At 45.9% G+C, this 17,448-nt stretch overlaps 1 protein-coding gene across 1 annotated transcript in view; it reads left to right on the top strand.

Annotated features, from left to right (window-relative positions):
• CDKAL1 (CDK5 regulatory subunit associated protein 1 like 1) overlaps nucleotides 1-17,448 on the top strand; it is a 737,125-nt gene that overhangs the window by 565,111 nt on the left and 154,566 nt on the right. The window lies entirely within an intron of this gene.

Genomic DNA, 17,448 nt, shown 5'->3' with positions numbered 1-17,448 from the left:
GCTCCAGCCATTGCAGCCATTTGGGAGTGAACCAGCAGATAGAAGACCTCTCTCTCTTTTTCTCTTCCTTTGGCTCTCTGTAACTCTGCTTTTCAAATAAATAAAACTTTTAAGAAAATGCATGAAACATATACTCAATAAATCTTTGGTTTTCTTTTTTTTAAAGATGTATTTATTTATTTATGTAGTAGAGTTACAGACAGAGAGTAGGAGAGACAGAAAGTAAGGTCTTCCACCTGCTGGTTCACTCCCCAAATGGTTGCAACAGCAGGAGCTGGGAGGATCCAAAGCCAGGAACCAGGAGCTTTTTCTGGGTCTCCCATGTGGGTGCAGGGGCCCAAGCACTTGGGCCATCTTCCTCTGCTTTCCCAGGCCATAAGCAGAGAGCTGGATTGGAAGAGGAGCAGTGGGGACTTGAAACAGCACCCATATGGAATGGCGACTCTGTAGCACCGCCCCTCAATAAATCTTTGAATGAGTGAATGTTTAATATTGATATAGCTGTGAACACTGAAAATATATAGCACTATATAAATATCAAAATGTTTAAACTTTGACATGGATTATACTCATTTTAAGCATAACTCCTTTATAATCATCATAGGTGGTTCACTGAGCTTTTCTAAGATACACTTGTCATTTTGTATCCTAAACGTGTATATGCAAGGGTTCTTCAAAAATTCATGGGAAATGGATTTTAAAAATGTGTATTTTGGTGCAAGAGAATTTTGATTTCCATGCATAGTTTCTTTCAGAGCACACATTCTCCAGGAACTCTTTAAAGACCCCTTGTGTGTATGGGATTCAAAATAACCTCGCACCAAAAATAAACTTCCCTTTTCATTCTGTTTTCCACGAACATTTTGAAGTACTGTTGTGTGTTAAACTTCCTGTTTTAACACCTTCAGATCCTTTCCAAGTGAAAAAGTAGGAAACCTATAGCATACACACTCAGTAGATGCTTAGGTCCTCTCACTGAGCTCTTGTCTTTAAAGAGTTAAGCGAAGCAAAGAGAGGCAGGTGATGAGAGACCGGCCAGGGGTGTGAGGGCAGGTCCCCAAGCTGAGCACGAAGCCTCAGCTAAGACCCTGGGAATGTGTCAGGGGTGGGCCCAGGGCTCCTGAGGATGAAGAGGGTGAATGACAGCATAGCGAAGCGTGAGCCCCTGCAGAGGTCCCTGGTAGTGGAGCCAGTGGCAGCATCGGGCTCTGCTGGCATTTCTGCAGAAGCCTACATTATGTGGACATCTTGTCTCCTGTTGCTGTGAATGTGAGTAACGATTTCTTAGCAAGAGCTCTGTGAGGCCGGTGCCGTGGCTCACTAGGCTAATCCTCCACCTGCGGCACCAGCACCCCGGGTTCTAGTCCCAGCTGGGGCGCCGGATACTAGTCCCGGTTGCTCCTCTTCTAGTCCAGCTCTCTGCTGTGGCCCGGGAGGGCAGTGGAGGATGGCCCAAGTACTTGGGCCCTGCACCCGCATGGGAGACCAGGCAGAAGCATCTGGCTGGATCGGCACAGCACCGGCCGCAGCGGCCATTAGGGGGATGAACCAACGGAAGGAAGACCTTTCTCTCGATCTCTCTCACTGTATAACTCTCTCTCTCACTGTCTAACTCTGCCTGGCAAAAAAAAAAAAAAATTCTGTGAAACTAGAGTTGTGGGAGGTATTCAGGGGAAGGCTCCACAATTCGCCTTTCCCCTCCCTTGCCCCTTCTCCAGTTTCCTGTCTCCTTGACCACGTTCCCCACCGTCCTCCCCACGCACATGCCCCCTCCTGCCAGTGACTGGAAGTAGGTGTTGGCCAAGAGCCAACCTTAAACATTGTGATTGCCTGGCTATCTCTGCAGTAACCTGGCTCCACAACCTACTGATTTCTGAAGTGACATGAAGACGGAGAACAGAGAAGATGGAGTTGTATATTAAATTGTCAACTGGTTATAAAATACTCTTTTGTCATAAAGGCCAAAGATAAAAAAAGAAGAAATTGTGTCTGTTTAATATATGGAACAAAAATAAGACTATTTTTGACATAGTACTTGTGGAGAAGGTAGGTCAAAAAGTCCAGCCACCCCTGAAATGAATTTTAGACTCGTATTATTGGTGTGATGCAGCAGGGAGAGATATCAGCGATGGTTGCATTGCTGATAGAAATGATTTTTTTTTTTTTTTACAGTAGGTGCTGAATTAGATGTAGAAAGTATGGGAGTTATCAAGCTTACCTTGTCATGTCTGACCTCCCAGGTCCCAGCTGAGAAATCATAATACAAACGAGATGTGGGCTTATCTAGAGATGCAGTAATAACTGGCACAGGGCGGTTTTTGAGCTTCTCCTCCAGTGGGGTGATACTCGGGGTTATTCAGGGTCGAGCGGGAGATGCATTAGTTTTGATCAGTTTTTAGAACTGTATAGCAGCTTATCTTTGGGTCAAAGAAATTTAGTTTTATCCATTCTTTTTTCATCATTTTCCCCCTTGGGGGCTGTGAGGATTAGCCCCTGGAAGCTGGTATAAGGCTCTGAGCACTGATAGAGTTTGTGCAGAGCCAGAATCCCTTTGCACTTCATGGGGCTCCCACGCTCGTCCTCACTGTTCAACTCATCTCTCTGTAAATGAAGGGAAAGAAATGGTTAATGACCATTGAGAAAAACTCCTACACAGAACTCTAGGGTACTAATTAGTAAAAACCCACCCTGCATTTATTTTGTCCGGTTGGGAAATCTTACTCCCTTATAGTTACATCTTTAATATAACTTCATATTTGTTTAATTGTATTATTTATCCTTACCAAAGTACTTGGCAGGTATCTCACATTATTAAGCATGCAGAAATAAGTTAAGTAAAACCCCACTCTTGCTAATTTCCAAAAAAATTGATGACACTTAGAACCTTGAAGGCAGAAATGAAGACAATATAGTATGGAGGTAATAGCAGACTTGGGGTCCCATAGTCTCTACCAGACTGTAAGGACCAGGCCAACTTTTAACACTGTAATTGCTAATCCTTCAAAATTATCACTATGGTGATAGTTACCTTGTTATATGTTTTTAGAAATAACCATGAAATCTTCACGCATGGGTAACACATCTATGTGTTGATCTAGAAGTACCAAAATGGGTGAAAAGAAAAGTCAACAGGGATTAGATGAAACCCTAGTTTCTTTGCTTTTGTCAGAGTTTATTTTCAGAGTGACAGAAAGGACAGGGAAGACCTTGGTGGGGACATGGTATTCGTTCTTGTGCTCTCGGGTCTTTGGGTGTGTTGTAAAATCTAGCGTCTAAAATAGAGCTGGCAAATCAGTTATCTGGCTACATTTAAAACTGTTATTTGCTTAGTTTTATGGTGTGTGTGTGTGTGTGTGTGGCTGTTCATTTTGCCCTTTCCTGGTATTTTTCTACCCAACAGAAGATACCAAATGGTGTCATTCCCCTGTCCTACATATAATTTGTCTTCAGAGAAACGAGCAAGCTTTCCACAAGAGTGTGAACACGCTAAAAAAGAAATCCGTGCCTAGACTGTAAATTGGCTCAAAGCTAAAATCCAGTAAAAAACAAGTTTCAAATTTGAGAATATTTACAATTATCATCGTTAAGTACCATATATAGTTAGAAAAGTAATAATCTTGTCCAGCCTACAAATTTGCATTTGATTTAGTAACCTGCTTAGGAGCTGTGTGCAGGTCATTCATTCGCATGGCCACTTGGAGAGCAATGTTAATAATCATTTTGGAATCATTCAGCCAGCACGTGAGCACTTACCGTGGGCCTGGCTGCTGGTTAAGTAGAGTGCTTCTTATTTTTCTACATTCATCTTTAAGCTCCGTTGAGCCCAGTGGCCTTGCGGCCTTGCTTTCTGTCTCACTGCTATGAGGCCTGCGGCACGATGGGCACGCAGTGGTTGTGTTGACTAAACGCGTCATTTGGTTAATCAAAGTCCGCTTTAGAGTTTAGAGAATGGATTGTAGACATAGAGGGTGAGAGCACACACAGGCAAACTGATTGGGAGGTGTTAACGGGCATAGAGACAGCCGCTGCGTGTCTACCCAGAGCGGTGGTCTCAGTGGACGGCCGCTGAGGGCGCTGGTGTTCAGGTTAATAGAAGAGGGGAGTGGGAGACTGCAGGGAGGGAGAAGGACAGAGGTGGAGGAGCTGAGGTTACTGACAAGAAACAGGTTGAAGTGCTGTGTCATGAACTGAGAGCCTGGAGGGAAAAGATGACCTGGGTGGACAACTGGAGGAACTAGAAAGCTCTTCAAAGGGAAACCCAAAAGGTTGTAGGCATACAGGGGTGGGAAATGTTTATTGAACATCGCCCTATGTCAGGGACTTTCTTTTTTTTAAGATTCATTCATTCATTCATTTATTTGAAAGGCAGAGTTACAGAGAAAGGGAGACAGAGAGAGATTGTGATCCGCTGGTTCACTTCCCAAATGGCTGCAGTGGCCGGGGCTGGGCCAGGCCAAAGCCAGGAGCCAGAAACTCCATGCAAGTTTTCCACGTGAGTGGTAGGGACCCAAGTACTCAGGCCACCTTCTGCTGCCTTCCCAGGCGCATTAGCTGGGAGCTGTATCAGAAGTACAGCAGCCAGGACTGGAACCTGCGCTCACAGGGGATGCCGGAGTTAACAGGCGGTGGCTTAAGCCACGCCAGGCCCTTTAATGCAGTGTTGCAGAAGGAAGGGGTCCTGCCCACATGGCTGAGACCAAGTTTCTTTCCTCAAGGAGGAGTTAACAAGCCGCGAATGTGGTGGGTAGACTTGTCTGATGGATCCAGGAAGAGGCACTCACTCAACTGGTATTTTTGAATGAATGTAGTACGGGGTGGTGGTAACGGGGGCCTTCCAGGCAGAGAAAGGAGCATTGGGCAAGATGTGGAGGCAGGAGAATACAGGTGTCTCAGGAACGAGACATTGGTGTTAGCGAGAAGAGTGGGACAATACTTAGTGAGGTCTTGAAATTAGATTATTTGAAGGGGCCGGCGCCATGGCTCACTTGCTTAATCCTCCGCCTGCGGCACCAACATCCCTTATGAACACCGGGTTCTAGTCCCAGTTGCTCCTCTTCCAGTCCAGCTCTCTGCTGTGGCCTGGGGGGACAGTGGAGGATGGCCCAAATGCTTGGGCCCCTGCACCTGCATGGGAGACCAGAAGGAAGCACCTGGCTCCTGGCTTCGGATCGGCACAGCGCACCGGCCGTAGTGGCCATTTCGGGGGTGAACCAACAGAAACAAAGACCTTTCTCTCTGTCTCTCTCTCTCTCACTGTCTATAACTCTACCTGTCAAATTTAAAACAAAAAAAAGAAATTGGATTCTTTGAGTCACTGGAAGCCCTTGGAAGTTTCTGATTAGAAGAGTGATCTTAGATGACCTTAGAAAACTTGCTGTGTTCTCAGTCCAGGGGTAGATTGAGCAATGGTTCCAAACTCTGGTTTTATATTAGCATCACCTGGAGAGATTTTTTTGACTGCCAGTTTTCAGACTATACCTCAGCATAATTGAATCACTATCTGTGGTGCTGGGAACCAGACGTCAGTACTATTGAAATCCCCAGTGATTCCAGGGTGCAGCCAGATTTGCAAATTGGTGATTTAGAGCAGGGGTTGGCAAACTCTCAAAACGAGCCAGTTAGTTAAATCTTTTCAGCTCTATGGGCCATACATAGGCTGTGCTGCGGCCATTCAGGTCTGCTGTGGTAGCCCAGCCTCAGCCAGAGACGCATGCGTGGCCGTGTTCCCACAAGCCCAGATGTATGGGACTTGAATGGCATGAGATTTGCACATATCACAAGTGCTCTTGTTCTTTTCCAGCCATCTAAAAACGTAAAAACAGACAGTACAAAAGTAGGTGGCCAGCAGTGTGTGGGCCACACACCGTCCTTCACCAATCTTCGATAAAGAGGGACAAGAGCCGACGCCTCGGCTCACTAGGCTAATCCTCCGCCTGCAGCGCCGGCACCCCAGGTTCTAGTCCCAGTTGGGGCACCGGATACTAGTCCCAGTTGCTCCTCTTCCAGTCCAGCTCTCTGCTGTGGCCCGAGAGGGCAGTGGAGGATGGCCCAAGTACTTGGGCCCTGCACCTGCATGGGAGACCAGGAGAAGCACCTGGCTCCTGGCTTCGGATCGGCACAGCGCGCCAGCCGTAGTGGCCATTTCGGGGGTGAACCAACGGAAACGAAGACCTTTCTCTCTGTCTCTCTCTCTCACTGTCTAACTCTGCCTGTCAAAAAAAAAAAAAAAGACAAGATTGGATCCAGTGAAGCAAACAGGGCTATATCATCCGACTAGAGGCAAAAGTCAGTGCTCTGCTGAGGTCGGTGAGAAGGGATTTGCATTTGAATTAAAGCTTAGAGCACCTCCTGCTGTGTGTGTGCCACACTTGGGCATCCATTGTGTGCCCCGTGGTGCTCAGCACCCTTGGACTTTGACCTGCACCGAGGTTTGCTGTAGCTCAAAGGCTGTTTCTGTCCCGCCTGTAATGACGGCTGCTGACTTGTTTGGGCCACATGTGTCACTACAAATTAACTAAGTCTCCTTCCTTCCTTGTGTGCTGGCCACACCCTAGTTGCCAAAGAATAACCTTTCCTTGCAAACAGTCGTTCCCGCTACTAAATAAAATGAGCTTGCTAGGAGACTGTATGGCTACTTACATTTTATTGAATCTCATATCGCTGAATGAATGCAAAATTCCCTGTCTGTGTTTCCTGCCAGCCTTTGTTGCCTTGTTAATGACCTGCCAGGCTAAATGGGCTAAATGGTGTCTGTTCCTCCACCGCCCCCCTCCCTGGCCCCAGTGAAAATGAGAGACTGACTCATGCACCCCCCTTCACTAAGATTTCTTTAGAAACCATAAGGCTGAAAAAGTGTTGCACACTGATTTCTCCTGTGCTCTAAAATCAGCTGTGTGTTTTCCACCTTCGCCTACTGATTGTATTTGGATGCCACTGCAAGTGGGTGAACAAATTCACTTGTCTGTTTTCTTTATTTCTTTTTTCTATTTGAAAGTCAGAGAGAGACACACAGACACAGAGAGATCTCCCATCCCCTGATTCACTTCCCAAACTCCTGTAACAGTCAGGACTGGGCCAGGCCAAAGCCAGGGGCTCCGAACTCCATCTGGGTCTCCCACGTAAGTGACAGGGACTCCCACTGGCTCCCAGAGTGTGCATTAGCAGGAAGCTGAAATTGAGAGGACTGCTACTCAAACCCAGGCGCTCTGATCGGATGCAGGAGTTCCAAGCGGCATCTTGACCACTGCTTCTAACACCCACTCCCCACTGAGCTGTCTTCTGACCTCCGCTCTTGCAAGTGTGCTGTTTTAGCTCCTCTAAGAAATGTCTGCCCTGAGCTCTCTACAGTGAAGGCGCAAGAAACTGAAGAAGCTGATTGTAACTGGATGGAGGAAGGAAGTTTAGGTCTGCAGTCAGCAACCTTTATGGTCATCTCAGCTGTTTTGCAGACCTTAGTAGAGAATAAGGGGTAAAAAATATATTGGGTAGGCTCCAGCACTGTGGCATAGCAGGTAAAGCCACCATCTGCAGTGCTGGCATCCCATATGGGTGCTGATTCGAGTCCCAGCTACTCCACTTCCAGTCCAGCTCTCTACTATGGCCTGGTAAAGCAGTAGAAGATGGCCCAAGTACTTGTATCCCTGCACCTGCATGGGAGACCGGAAAAAGCTCCTGGCTCCTACCTTCGGATTGGCACAGCTCCAGCTGTTGCGGCCAACTAGGGAGTGAACCAGCAGATGGAAGACCTCTTTCTCTCTCTCTCTCTGTGCCTCTCCTTCTCTCTCTCTAACTCTCACTTTCAAATAAATTAATAAATCTTTAAAAATATATATTGGATAGAGCAGCTGTATTTTCCTTTTATGAGGACATTGGGGAAACTTTTTTTTCTCATAGAAGAACAGGAAAGTATTGTACATATGTGCCTTATAAAAGAATAGTAGATTAGATATTGATCAGGTTATCTGTTCCCCTGTGTGTTTTGGGGTATTTTTTGATTGCCAACCATATTTCGCATCATTAATTTTCCACTTGATTTCTAAATTTTGAGGTTCACTGTCTAAATTCGCAGGACCTCTTTCCCATCATCTCACTTGGATGAGTGTTTGCTACTGTCTTTGGGATGCTACTGAAATATGCACAGTATAAAAGTGAGGTTGTGGCCGGCGCCGTGGCTCAACAGGCTAATCCTCCGCCTTGCGGCTCCGGCACACCGGGTTCTAGTCCCGGTCGGGGTGCCGATCCTGTCCCGGTTGCCCCTCTTCCAGGCCAGCTCTCTGCTGTGGCCAGGGAGTGCAGTGGAGGATGGCCCAAGTGCTTGGGCCCTGCACCCCATGGGAGATCAGGATAAACACCTGGCTCCTGGCTTCGGATCAGCATGGTGCGCCAGCCGCAGCGGCCATTGGAGGGTGAACCAACGGCAAAGGAAGACCTTTCTCTCTGTCTCTCTCTCTCACTGTCCACTCTGCCTGTCAAAAAAAAAAAAAAAAAGTGAGATTGTGGCTGAGCACTAATGTTGTCAGGTGCTTTAATGAAGCTTCTGACATTTTGGACACTGATAACAACTATGGTTGGGTTATCAAAGTAGCTTCCCATTTGTTTTTCAGAAGCACTCACAAGTAGGGAACACAGGTACACAGCAGCAACCTGTTCTGTAGCCAAAACTTCAATGGAATTCTTGCCTGTGGAGTCCATTTTTAAGTAAAAAGAAGGATCATTAAATAAGGCAAAGATACAGACATAATACAGAGTTTAAGGCTGAAAAATCTGGGTTTGGCGCCGTGGCATAGTGGACTAAGCCTCTGCCTGCAGTGCCAGCATCCCATAACGGCACCTGTTTTGTCCTGGCTGCCCCTCTTCTGATCCAGCTCTCTGCTTATGGCCTGGGAAAGCACTAGAAGATGGTCCAAGTGCTTGGGCCCCTGTACCCATGTGGGAGACCTGGAAGAAGCTCTGGGCTCCTGGCTTTGGATCAGCCCAGCTCTGGCCGTTGTGGCCATTTAGGGAGTAAACCAGTGGATGGAACACCTCTCTCTGTGCCTTTCCCTCTGTGTAACTTTGCCTCTCAAATAACTTAATATTTTTTTAAAGACTTATTTATTTTAAAGGCAGAGTTACAGAGAGGCAGAAGCAGAGAGAGAGAGAGATCTTCCATCCGCTGGTTCACTCCCCAAATGGCCACAACAGCCAGAGCTGGGCCGATCTGAAGCCAGGAGTCAGGAGCTTATTCCAGGTCTCCCACACAGGTACAAGGGCCCAAGCACTTGGACCATCTTCCACTGCCCTCCCAGGCCATAGCAGAGAGCTGTTTGGGAAGTGGAGCAGCTGGGACTTGAACCAGCGCCCATGTGGGATGCTGGCACTGCAGGCGGCAGCTTTCCATGCTACGTCACTATGCTGGCCCCAATGAATAATCTTAAAAAAAAGGAATGAAAAACGTGATAGAATTCAGAGCACAGAGTGCAAGTCACTGGAAGTTGCACCACAGTCCACAGTGAGAACAGGCCTCACGGATCACCTCTGCTAAGGAATCCCAACTTTGGCCACAGGTTGGTAATACCCAAGAGCTTTTAAATAGTACATGTGTCCAGGTCCTGGAAGGCCAATGAAATCAGAGTTACTGGGGATTAGGTTTGCAACATTGGTGTATTTAAAAGGTCCCCAGTAATGCTAACCTCCAGCCAGGATTTAGAACCTAATCCAACTCCCTCATTTAACCTAGGAAGTACTAAGTAGATACCTGATCCAGGGTCAGAGAGCTATGGTTTGCCAGGATTTCAACCTCCATCTTCTCTCTTCTTCTCCCCTCTCCCTGTCTGTATGCTCCCTATGGGATCTCATCTCTGTCTCATTGTAAGTTAGATCAGTGCGTATGCTGCTGACTCGCAGAGCTACAGGTCATCTCTCTCTTCTGAGGACTATACTCTTCTGTCGAACTTGATCCTCATTGTCTCTCCAAGTGTCTCTCACTCACCTCAAACTCGGAACTTTGAAAATTGGATTCCCCTCCCCTCCACTAAGTTTCCAAAATGCTTCTCAATCTGGACACCTGTGTTGTTGAAGAGGACTTCTCTCCCTGGAGTTGGCTGAGCCAGAAATGTCGGGTCCCACTCTGCCCTTCCCTCTTGTACGCCAGTCTAATCAGTCATCACCTGCTGTCAGTCCTGCCTCCAGGCTGTTACTCCATTCTGTTCCACCCTCTCCCACTGCCTCTACTTTCATTGGGGATGTTATTTTTTTTTCTGGCAAGTTGTAACAGCCACTCACACTGTCTTCTGCCTCTAGCCTTCTTCCACCTGGTCTCCATCTTTAACACCATTGGGATGCTGTCTCTGAAACACTAATTTGATCATTTGTCAAGTTTCTTGCATCATATGTTCTCAACATTAGCCAAAACTATTCAACAAAGCCCCTGCCTTTTCTCCACGTCTCCACATGGCCGTGCTCTGCCTGCTTCCTTATGGGCTGTGCAGGGCTATCACTTATCTATCGACTGGGTGCTTTAGTTCCTGCTTTTATCAAAAACTTAACTCTCCAGTAAGCATTCTTTGCCTTCTTCAACCAAATGTTGTCACCTTGCAAACCGAATTGAATGGGCCCAGCATGGCCCACTCCCTGACCTTGGCACCTGCCCTGCGGTACAAAATAGATGATCCCAATGTAAACGGCACATCTGCCTTCACGTCAGGCCACATCCTTGATGGTTAATACCTGCACTCACCTCATAAGGTTGCCTGACTACTTCATTTCTTATCCCTGACGTCAACATCCCTTTCTGCTTCTTGCTAATCCCTTGTTCTCATTGCCGCTCTCCCAATTCCTGACTGGTTCTTCTCCCGGGACTCCTTGACTCTCAAGTCACTTGTTTTTATCTTGTACCTTTTGGCTGTTTCAGCCCTTTGGCCTTAGGATGTGGTTCTCTGCCTTCTGTACAAAATGTTTCTCCCTGGCATGTAGTAACCAAGTCCTTGATCTCTAACCTTTATCACCTGGAATTGGACTCCAGCCCCATTGGGGATTTTTTTTGAGAGAATGGCTCTCTCTGTCCCTGCCAGACTGCATTGTCCAGTTGCCACAGGTGCCCCTGCATGACACAACATTGAGCTATTCAGAGCCTGACTGGCCAGTTTGTGGGCTGTCTTGGCCTCCTATCTTTCCTCACCTTTTCCAACCAGGCTGTCGACCAGGAAGGAAGCAGGAAAAAAATAAGTTTGTTGAAACTCAAACCTGCCCATTTGGCTTCTTTCCACAAAAAGATGATGAAGACTTGCTGAATGTTTTACATTTTATTACAGTATACCTTAGACTTTTCAAACTCTCAGAAAACTTGTAGGCTCTGTCACTTTTTTATGAATCCACATGTGGAAATTAATTCCATCTTATTTCAGCTTTGCCTGATGAGAGTGTGATTTTGTTTGAGAAACTTTAGTTTCCAAACTTGAGAAAGGGCACACAAAGCATCAAATTAGTTTGGAGAACCAAAAAGTTGTTAAATGGGTGGATGTTGCTTCAAATTCCGTTGATTGCATAGCCTCACGGTCAGAGTGCAGGTTCTCATGACACAAGAATCCTTTTTCACATCAGAGCTGTGTTGCATACCTTGGAGAAATTTGAAATGAGTTACTGTCTGGCAACCTGTGCTGTGAAAAAGACTTCCTTGAGGTCATTAGTTTTGTCTGAAAGGAAGCGTTAAAAACACAAGTGTAGGGAAAAGGGGGTCGTCAGTGTTTTCTGTCTATGGAGAGTCAAACGCGATAGCAATTTATGAAGTGTCCATGAGGTGGAAATTACAGATATTTAGCTTCTCGGGAGTTTAGAAGGTATACAGAACTCTCACAACTGCCTTACTTTTCCAGCTCCCCTGCAGCCCACATATACTGCAGGACTCAGCGTGTAGTTGTAAATGCCCTCTGCTTTTCATGGCCTGTACGTCGGGATCAGCGATGAAGGTGACTTTGAGAGTACCACACACAATTGTGGGAGAGGTGTTTGCCGTACTCGCTGTACTTTGGCCACCCTCGTTACAAGTTCATCACACAACTTGTTTAACATGTTTACTTTTTAAACATTTGGAGCATTAGCAGGTGGTTGCATGACCGAGATGTTTGTTTTAACAGGCTAAAAAGTGGGAGGTAATTTAGACATACACTATGATGCAATAGGAAAATACCTAATTATTCCATTTTTGGCTCAGCTTTGAGTTTCAGTTAAAAGTGCTGATAGCAAGGCTCAACAAGTTTGCAGAGTAGTACTCTTAGCATTACCTACATCAGAGAAGCTGGCTCACTGGTAACAATGGTGACATTTTAGTTACTTGTCCATGGAATCTGGTACTTGGCTGTAGTGCTAGAACTTAAAGGTCTTTTTCTCAGAGCTCCCAAGATCAGCCATCACAATGTGAAAGACTCAAGTCTATTTCAGCACGCTCTAGAAACAAATCTATAATATTTTCTGCCCGTACCTAGAGTGCAGTCAAGGTAACATCCTACAGCAAGACAACCAAGTGCTGTTAAGCCTGGTGTGTTCATCCCGATGTGTTGGGGTATGGATTATGATTGGTTCTTGGACCATCTTCGTTGTACAAAGAGGAAGAAGAGACTTTGGCCAGATAGTTACTTGCTCACTTGATCTGGGTTAAGGGACTACTGTCAGAAGTAGACATGGCTAGATATAGGAATTCTAGAACAGTACGAGGACATGGTTAACTTGTCTGTAAAGGGCCTGGAAATAAATAGTTTAGGATTTGTGGACCATGCATTCTCTGTTGTAACTACTTTGCTGTTATAATATGAGAGCAGTTATAGGTAATAGAAATGAGTGGAAGTGGCCGTGTGTCAGTAAAATTTGGCTTACAGAAACAGGCTATGGGCCGGCACCGTGGCTCAACAGGCTAATCCTCCACCTAGCGGCGCCGGCACACCGGGTTCTAGTCCTGGCTGGGGCACCGGATTCTTTGTTCTACTTTCTTTTTTTTTTTTTTTTTTTTTTTTTTTTTTACAGGCAGAGTGGACAGTGAGAGAGAGACAGAGAGAAAGGTCTTCCTTTTGCCGTTGGTTCACCCTCCAATGGCCGCCGCGGTTGGCGTGCTGCGGCCGGCGCACCGCGCTGTTCCGATGGCAGGAGCCAGGTGCTTCTCCTGGTCTCCCATGGGGTGCAGGACCCAAGCACTTGGGCCATCCTCCACTGCACTCCCTGGCCACAGCAGAGAGCTGGCCTGGAAGAGGGGCAACCGGGACAGGATCGGTGCCCCGACCGGGACTAGAACCCGGTGTGCCGGCGCTGCAAGGCGGAGGATTAGCCTAGTGAGCCACAGCGCCGGCTTGGGGCACCGGATTCTGTCCCAGTTACCCCTCTTCCAGGCCAGCTCTCTGCTGTGGCCAGGGAGTGCAGTGGAGGATGGCCCAAGTGGTTGGGTCCTGCACCCCATGGGAGACCAGGATAAGCAACTGGCTCCTGGCTTCGGAACAGCGCGGTGCGCCGGCCGCAGCACGCCAGCCGCGGTGGCCATTGGAGGGTGAACCAACAGCAAAAGGAAGACCTTTCTCTCTGTCTCTCTCTCTCACTGTCCACTCTGCCTGTCAAAAAGTAAAAAAAAAGAAAGAAAGAAACAGGCTATGGTTTGGACTGCCCCGTGGGCCATCGTTTGCCAACCTTTGTTCTGGATTCCAGAAGATATATCCCTGGGCTAAGTGATTGACCTCAGGGAAGGAACAGTAATGGGTTTTAGGTAACACGAACTAATTCATATAACCTCCAGTATTCATGGCCAAGACTTCATTGTACTTGAATGTAGTAAGTTTGTTGTCAGAAAAAAAGATGGCTTCTTTTTGAGGGTAATCCCGATAGTGTTATTTATTTACTTATACCCCACTTCCCTCCCAAAATTCTTTGAAGTTGCCTATGATAAAAGGCATATGTAGGTTTTAGAGATCAAAATGGGAAGATAAAATCAAAACCCACATAAAAAGGTCACACGAAATGACTTCTGAGTGTTGCTTATACACCTGCCAACTCAGACTGGTAGCTCAGGCATTTCTGAGACCCGTTAGTCTTCGGGACCCCTCCTAAGTGGAATATTGATATGGTGCCTATTTTATCTTCTGTAGCATAATTTCCTGTCTGAAAAAAAAATTTCCCTAATGTTTTCTATCAAGTCTCCTTCCAAAGGAAGTGTCAGTTTCCATCATTTTTCTTCTGATTGAAGTATAAGCCAAGAACTGTTACACCAGCTAAGTGGGTGTATGGAAAGGAAAGAGAAAATTATAAGCTAATGAAAACTTTGATGGGCAAGTGACCTGTTCAAAGCAGATTCCAAGGCTCTCAGAGCTGACATTTCATTAGCCAAGGGAACTGTTTCCAATCATCCTAGAGACGCAGTTCTGCTCTCTGGGAAGGAGGATTGTTAAGTCACTCTCAAGTGAATTGCCGGAGACACTGCTCAGGTGGCCAGAGGAGGTGGGAATTGCAGCTGAGCTGCCGGGAAGGATGACTTCAGACAGGCAACAAGGCGAAGTGCCCTGCAGGACTCTGCTGACATTGTAACTCTCAACAGTCCTGGAGTAGGGAAATGGGTCTGTGGGAAGACTTTGAGCATGTGGGAATGACCTTAAGACAAGCTCCTAACTAACAGCAGACCCAGCAGCTCAGCCACAAGGCTGCAGAAGATCATGCAGAACCTCAGTAGGGGATCTGATTAGATCTCTGGCATTCAGGAAGTGTGATAGACATGTGATTGAGAAGACACTGAAGTAAAAAAGGACACACTTCCCTAGGACACAGGAGTACCAAGCCAGGAAGCAGCCGGGTCACCTGGCAGTTGGAATAACAACATGCGGGTAGAATCAGAAGCAAGCCAGGGGCAGGGTTAAGAGCAAGCAGGCCATTGGCATCTCAATTTTAAGATGCCGATGGACAAGAAATAAATTCTATAATCAGAAGCTGGGGAAATGTTCAATATCTGTTTTTTTTTAATTTTTAAATTTTTAAAAATTTTTAAATTTCTTATTTATTTGAAAGGCAGAGTTACAGAGAGGCAGGGAGAGAGAGAGGTCCTTTTTGAAAAAAAAAAAGATTTATTTACTTATTTATTTGGAAGAATTACACAGAGAGGAGAGGCAGAGAGAGAGAGAGAGAAAGAGAGAGAGAATGAATCTTCCATCCATTGGTTCACTTTCCAATTGACTGCAAGGGCTAGAGCTTTGTCGATCTGAAGCCAGGAGCCAGGAGCTTCTTCCAGGTCTCCCAAATGGGTACAGGGGCCCAAGGACTTGTGTCATCTTCCACTGCTTTCCCAGGCCATAGCAGAGTGCTAGACTGGAAGTGAAGCAACCGGGACTTGAACCTGTGTTCATATGGGATGCCAGCACTGTAGGCAGCGGCTTTACCCGCTACGCTACAACGCCATTCCCTCAGTGTCTGTTCTAAATATGTTTGATCTATTCTAAATTTTGAAATGTTATACCTTTAAATTGAAGAGGAAAAATTCTTAAGAATGTCCAACTTAAGCTGCAATCTCTTCTCTTAACAGAGGGCAAATTAGCACAGTGTTGAGGGGTAGGTAGAGACAATTTGTATTTCCCAAGGAAATGAACATGTATACTATTTAACCCTCAAACTGCATTTCCATGATTTATTTAAAAAATTATACATTCAGGCTGGCAAAGATGTTTGTTCAGAGACTACTATGGTATTAAAAACAATTCAGATGAGGCTGATGCTATGACCCAGTGAGTTAAGCCACTGTCTGTAGCACCAGCATCCCATATGGGTGCCAGTTCAAGTCCCGGCTGTTCCACTTCTGATCCAGCCCCCTGCTGATGTGCCTGAGAAAGCAGTGGAAGATGGCCCAAGTACTTGGGCCCCTCTACCCACTTGGGAGACCTGGAGGAGGCTCCTGGTTTCTGGCCCAGTCCTTGTCATTGTGGCCATTTGGGAGTGAACCAGCAGATGAAAGACCTCTCTTTGTCTCTCCCTCTCTCTGTAACTCTTTCTAATAAATAAATAAATAAATCATTAAATGAAATGAATTACAGGAAAAAGTAATTTCAAAAGGTTTTAGATTTTGAAATTCCCCCATGAGGGATTGCAGATCTTTATGCATAAGCATGAAAATTTAGCAAGGATAGGGGCAGTGCTGTGGCACAGTAGGTTAATCCTTCACCTGCAGTGCCAGCATCCCATGTGAGTGCCGGTTCTAGTCCCAGCTGCTCCTCTTCTGATCCAGCTCTCTGCTATGGCCTGGGAAAGCAGTAGAGGGCGGCCCAAGTGTTTGGGCCCCTGCACCACATGGGAGACCCAGAAGAAGCTCCTGGCTTCAGGCTTCGGATCGACTCAGCTCTGGCCATTGTGACCATTTGGGGAGTGAACCAGTGGATGGGAGACCTTTATCTCTGTCCTTCCCTCTCACTGTCTGTAACTCTACCTTTCAGATAAATAAATAAAAATATTTCATTAAAAAAACAGAATGTTTAGTGAACTGGAAAAAAGTAAATTACAGAACAATGTATTGGCATGATCTCCTTTTTATTCAAACTTATAATTACTGTGTGTATATACACTAAGGTACTTTAAAACGCTTATGGAAAATATGATTAAAAGATAAATGTAATTTGTTGCAAAAAATTCTGAAATCCATGCAAAAAACTCATGGCAAATATGTATCATGAGACAACTATGCATGGATTTCAAAAGAAAAAAAATTTGCACCAAAAGAAACTTATGTTTTAATTCCATTTTCCATTTAATCCCATTTTCCGTGTTGAAGTAGCCTCATATATACAAAGAAGATTTGAAGCCATACACGAAATTGTTCACAGTGGTTGTGGGGGAATAGACAGATTGCAGCGGTTGAGTTGGTTGTAGTACTTGGCTGTAATGAGAGAGCACCACACTTCTTGCCTGTCACAGATACTGGGGAGTGGGGAGAGAAAAGAAATTTGAGGAGTGCCTGCATGAACTTGAGAGGAATACATCATTAAAAGTGAAGAGCCTTCTCTTTTCATAACTATCTACGAGGCGATGCAGATACCAGTTACGTTGCCTGTCTTACTGTTTGTTGATTCGTTAATTTATCCCATACTCATCGGGCACCTATGGTGTGTGCATACCGTGCAAGGCATATGAGCTGCCTAGAGTGATGGGACAAAGATGTGTTCAGGGCAGCAGGTGCAAGCAGACCCCAGCCGTGATGGGGAAGCCCACAGCAGCTCGCTCTTATAAGTGGATGTGTGCCAGTGCCCAGTGCTGAAGGAGAGCAGTTGTTGTTAGAAGGAACTTGAAAGTGCCCTCAATCTCTATCGAGTTTTATTTCTTTTCATTGTTTTTTTCTCCATTTTAGTCTCTGAGTTTTGCACTTTACAACAGTTTTTGTTGGTAATTAATGTTTTAATTATGAAACCTTTTAGGGAGAGGTTGCCTGGCTGCTCTATGCCAATGCTCCACAATGCCTTGGGT

The sequence above is a fragment of the Lepus europaeus genome, chromosome 3 (assembly GCF_033115175.1).
Source record: "Lepus europaeus isolate LE1 chromosome 3, mLepTim1.pri, whole genome shotgun sequence".
NCBI lineage: Eukaryota > Metazoa > Chordata > Mammalia > Lagomorpha > Leporidae > Lepus > Lepus europaeus.
The sequence above is the reverse complement of the archived record's forward strand: the minus strand, read 5'-3'. Positions and strand labels throughout refer to the sequence as shown.